A 5723-nucleotide genomic window follows, 5' to 3' on the forward strand; every position below is an offset into this window, starting at 1 on the left:
TGAGCACAAATGTATGCAGATTATTCATGAAAAGTTGAAAAGTATGCATTCACGGAAGTCACATTCCATGTCTCTTCCTTGGTACGACACAGTTGTAGAAAGAGCATATGAAAGTATGAGCACCAAGCATGGGCATTTCCATTGTGAATTGCCACAGTTGATTGATTTAGATCCAAAACACGAGATTCGATCTCATTGTTTACGTGTGTGTAGTGAATGGTTTGACACTATGTCTCTTTGTTCATCTACATTGCATGCATAGTCTTTGAGGAAGACAAGATTTTTTCCCATCACTTTACATAGAATAGGTATGTTCATGTTTTTGTTTTGGAAGTGGTCTCAGGAATTTTCAACCATGAAGATTCTTGAAGAAGGAAGAAGCATGACTCTCGAAAAAGTTGAAGCATTGAGGTAACCACATAAGACTTTGTGTCACTTTCAACACGGCCCAAAGAAGCAAGCGTTGCAGACCTTTATGAAGTTCAAGTACTGCATGACCCACACATCAGAGTGGGCCGATGAAGAGTCCCCAGGATTCCAGATGCTATTGGCGATCTCCCTTGATACCATACAGTTCGGTACCAGTACCTCACTTTGAAAAGGAAGGGATGTCATGTGACACATCCAACCCTATGTGTCCGTGGACAAGCTACTTCATAAAACAAGGGTTCCGTCAGTCCAGTCAAGTCTAGATTAGCAAGTGTTCTGGCACTTTTGTGAGTCTGTTTGCAGACCGTGCATGCCCAGGCACTTAGTGTAGATGCATATCCTCTGGTTGCACACAGCATGATCATAAGCATTCCCATTAGAATCCATCAGAATCCTTCAGGGGAATTTTCCAGTGTATTTGACCTATTTTTCCAATTTTTGACATTTTTCACTTATTAATTTAAGTTACTTTTGTTGGAAAGTAGGTAGGGCAAATTGGGTAAGATAATATATAAGAAAATCAAGGCTAGCACTATTTGGCAAAAGAGCAAGGAGAACACAAGCCATAGGCAGCAAGCTCCCCCCCTCTCTCTCAGCAAACTCCCCCCTTGGTGGTGTTTTTCCTCCACGCGAGACACCCCTTCACCTAGCGTTTTTCATCAGCAAGGCATCCTCGCCATCAAACCTCAATACCTAGCGTTTTCAGCCAAGCACCCTCGCCAAGACCTCCCATCCTCTAGCGTTTCCTTCGGCAAGACTTCATCGCCATTGGACCACCTTTTCGCATAACGTTTTCAGCATCGCCAAGCATCAAAAGATTTCAGTAGTTTGACAGCATAAAACTAGCGAATTTTAGCGATCAGACATCAGCCCACATCAGCGTTTTTGGTTCCAGCAATGTTGAGCCACTAGCGTTTTTGGGACAGGAGCAGATTTGCACCAGATTTCAACCACTAGCATTTTTGGACAATAGATAAAGAGTAGCAGATTTCAGCCAGCATCGGTCTCATCGTCTCCGTTTGTCGACCTCCACATAGCCTAGAACTGCATCAGTCCACAATCATCCATTTGTACGAGTTTGTGCAATCAATAGTAGACCACTCTCGCCAACGAGAGTGGGGCCTTCGGAGGAGGGTTTTACAACATTTGTGGTGTCGTATTTCTCTTCTCTCTCTATCTCTCAGTCTCATACACTTTCACGCACAGTGTCCATTCACTTTGTTTGTGTCCATTGTACTCTCTCATTAAAGAACGGAAGGCTCTACCTTCCATAAGAAAAAGGAACCCTTGAGTATAGTTCGGAGCACTCATCTTGAGAAAAGTTCAAACATTCATTCCATTGCACCTTACACTGAGCCTCAGTTTCAGTCACCGGGTCCTTCTTAGGATCAGAGTCACGTTCTGATTCCTCAGGGACAGGGTCAACGCGGTGTGATGGTTTTCGGCCATGACTAGTTTTGGGTGCCATCCTTCAGCTGGAAATCCTAATTGGGAGCAAAGTTCACTTGTCAACAAGCAAACAACTCTAACCACTGTGATCGCCAAAATGGAAATGGAGCTGATCTCTTCAGATAGCTGATTCCAGTGTTAGAATTTAGAGCTACTAGTAAGTAGTTAGTTCAGTTAAGGAAGCTGAAATAGAGACCAAAGACTAGACTGAAATAGTTATCTGAGCTGAAATAGTAAACTGGAATGAGAGAAAGACTAGACCACTCGAAAAGTGTTTGCAGTTTCAGATTCATATTCAGAGACAGTTAGTACAATGTTTAATGGTTTGAAGCTCCAATGATTACAGTAGTAAAGTTTACAGAGTTATAGGCGAAGAGATTGTAGCTTGAAAAATACTCAAAGGCTAAGACAAAAAGGACTCCGAAGAAAGAAGCCCGATTACATGTAATGGGTCCTATTTATAGCCTTCTAGAAGTTACTATAGTAACTGCCGTGGTAATTATTGATTGCTCCTCTGTTCGGCCTCCAAGAGACAATTCTCGCCTGCTGAGATACTGAGACTGCCTTCTACAGGTGGCTTCATCAATCTCAATGTTAAACCATGTATATGTGTGTGTTTGTATGTGTACTCTCATGATCAATGAATACTGAAGACATAAATACCCATATAGTCTATATGTGGGTATCCCTCTATTTGTGTGTATGAGAGAGAGAGAGAGAGAGAGAGAGAGAGAGAGAGAGAGAGAGTTTCAATCAAATTCTCTTGGCCAAAGTGTGTAGGGCTCATAAAAAAAACTGGCCATAGTTCCAAACTCACCCAGAGCACTGCACAAGCACAACATCCTCTACCCAATTGGCAATGGAAACAAAATTCATGATGAAAGTGTTAATTTATGCCATAGATTCTTGCAAAAAAGAAAAAGTACTTTTGGAACCATGTACACCTTACATATTTCAACTTAAAAATCCCTTCAATAGAGAACAATCAACGTTGAACCCGCTTTTTGATACAACAATAGAATGCATCAACTCTTGGTTGGGAGTGCTCTAACCAATATACAAGATTTTGACTCTTCATTGGACCATCTATAGATCCACTTATCAAGTGCTTTCAAGCAACAACACAAGTTCTAGCATAGGGAACTTGGATTGCTTCGATGTTTCTAATGGGCCCGATAAAGTAATACGGAGGTCCCTCATCACTGCTCGCAGTGCTTCTAGTGAGCATTATGAAGGTTTGGTAGCTAGGTGCACCTCTCAGAGGAGGTAAAGTGAGGTCTCTTCCTTGACATGTGTACACTTGTAATTGCATCATAAAGACATGTGACCTTATGCTAGAAGTTGACGTGAGCAAATAGAGTCATAATGAAATGGTTTGTAAGGGGCTACTAGAAGAATGTGTCCTACTTGCCAATGAGTTGGTCAACATGGAGTCTTACCAAATGGCGAGCTAACATTCCCGAGCAAAGAAAAAACCGAGCAACTTTCTCACAAACATTGAGCTTTGTTATTAGCAGCATCTCATGTGGCATTCTATCAATACTGGAAACAGTCCGTGCCAGTTTAGATCTTAGTCCACGCCTCCTCATCAACTACGGACATAGCATGTGCACATACACACTATTATACACACCTATGCTAATTCTTTATGTGTTATCTAGATTAATAATATCTAACAAAGAGTTGGGAGAGAGACTCAACTGCAGAACAAAGAGTTATCTAGACTTAACTGCAGAACAAAGAGTTGGAACTTTTTAGAAAATTAGTAGGTTGATTTTTGACTGACCCGAGTTATAAGGAGTCCATTCAGTTTTCATTGAGATAATGAGGTCTACACTGAATATTAAAAATGCAACTCCAGCCCTTCTAGATTTCAGGGGAAGCAGTTCTTAAAGCGACTAGTGAACCTTCCGGCAAGATTACTAATAAGTCCACATTTGAATATCCTTAGACATCAAACGCTACATAGTCATAATTGTAGAAGGGATTACTTGGATTGGAGAGAGAGAGAGAGAGAGAGAGAGAGAGAGAGAGAGAGATATGACATGGTAGTGGCATCAAACCTCGAAAAACTTAAAAAAAACCCTGAAACAGTTCGCACCTTGACTGTTTTAGGGCCTTTTTTTTTTAGTTTATGGAGGTTTCATGCCACTACCATGCCGACTCTCTCTCTCTCTCTCTCTCTCTCTCTCTCTCTCTCTCTCTCTCTCTCTCTCTCTCAGGTTTGTAGATGATTTGAGAAACCTCTCTCTCTCTACCAAACATAAATTGGAAGTTTGATTATGTCACTACCATGTCGTCTAGTGCTCGAGAAAAGTGTGCCTCGGCTTATCCTTGAGCCGCTTTTATCACTTGTTTCTCTCACAAATGTTTTGGGTAAGCACTTGATGTTGAAAAATGAAAATATCAAGTTGAAGAAAGGGGGAGAAGGAGAAAATGCGCTTGAAAAATTCATGAAATAAGAGTTAAATTGTAAAAAATATATGCTATTTGGAAAATTTTCTTATTTGAATCTACATAAATTGAAATTTGTACGTTTGTGAAATTGATTTTCCCCGAACACTGATACCGGCTCTCTCTCTCTCTCTCTCTCTCTCTCTCTCTCTCTCGTCTAGACTGCACATGAGTTGAGAAACATCTCTCTCTCTCTCTAGTAAAAAAAAAAAACATAATGGAAATAGTCTGCGCCGCGTCGAAATAGTCCATGTCGGCACGGACTATTTCTAGTAGGTTCGTTTTTTAGTTTTTGGGTGAGCATTGGATCTTGAAAATTCAGAATAGCTAGTAAAAGGGAGGGGGAGAAGGAGAAAATCCGCTTGGAAAATTCATAAAAATAGTTAAATTGAAAAAATGTACGTTATTTGAGAAAATTTTCTATTTGAATATACCATAGAGGGGAAGTTTGTACGTTTGTGAGATTGACTTTTTTTGCAATGATGCTGACACTCCCGCTCTCTCTCTCTCTCTCTCTCTCTCTTATAATAATTCCAAAAGTGTTAATCATTCACTTCAGCAAATACGTAATTCAAGGCAAGAATACTTTAAAATGCTCTCATGGAATTACAATACCAGCTGATAAAGAGAAGAAGCCCTCTAATTGAACTCTAAAAATATTATTGCACAGATCAGTATCAAAACTGTTAGGAATTGCATCCTAAAGACTCTGCAGTGCCTTGACTTAACACTTCTTGGACACACCAACTGTCCTCCCCCGCCTTCCGGTTGTTTTTGTGTGCTGACCACGTCGCACGCGCAAGCCCCAATAATGACGAAGACCACGGTGGTTCCTGATCTTTTGCAGCCTTTCCAAGTCATCTCTCAACTTCATATCAAGTTGATTACACACCACTTGAAAAAATCGGCCATCCTTGTAATCTTTCTTCCTGTTCAAGAACCACTCAGGAATCTTGAACTGCCGAGGATTGGCAACGATAAACATCAGGTTTTCAAGCTCTTGAGCAAACAGCTCTCTTGTTCATGTCTACAACCGCTTTCTTGCAGACAAGGTTAGCAAAAGGTCGGCCGATACTCTTAATAGATGTCAGAGCAAAAATGATCTTCTACCGTCCATCCACTTTGGTTTTGAGAACATGCAAAATGTGCTGACTCTCTCTCTCTCTCTCTCGTGCTCTACGCGGATGTGGTATCTGCAGTTGAGTTGAGAGCCACGTCCCACCTAATACTTGCAGGGGTCGGAGAGGCTTACCATTCTCACGCTGTATGCACCCATTGCTGTCACACGACCCTCACACAACGCAAGGAAATTTCCAGCCTTCCGGTGAACAACTCACGCTGTATCAAGTTGCTCAATTTGCTGCAGCATTTTCGGTCGGCTATTTGCTTTT

The 5723-nt window shown here is 41.3% G+C and overlaps 1 pseudogene; it reads right to left on the minus strand.

The window, feature by feature from the left end:
- Positions 1-4981: 4981 nt before the first annotated feature.
- On the minus strand, positions 4982-5356 carry LOC147436034 (small ribosomal subunit protein uS13z/uS13y/uS13x pseudogene; annotated as a pseudogene).
- Positions 5357-5723: the final 367 nt, after the last annotated feature.

This window comes from Adiantum capillus-veneris, chromosome 18 (genome assembly GCF_014529385.1).
Source record: "Adiantum capillus-veneris isolate H3 chromosome 18, ASM1452938v2, whole genome shotgun sequence".
NCBI lineage: Eukaryota > Viridiplantae > Streptophyta > Polypodiopsida > Polypodiales > Pteridaceae > Adiantum > Adiantum capillus-veneris.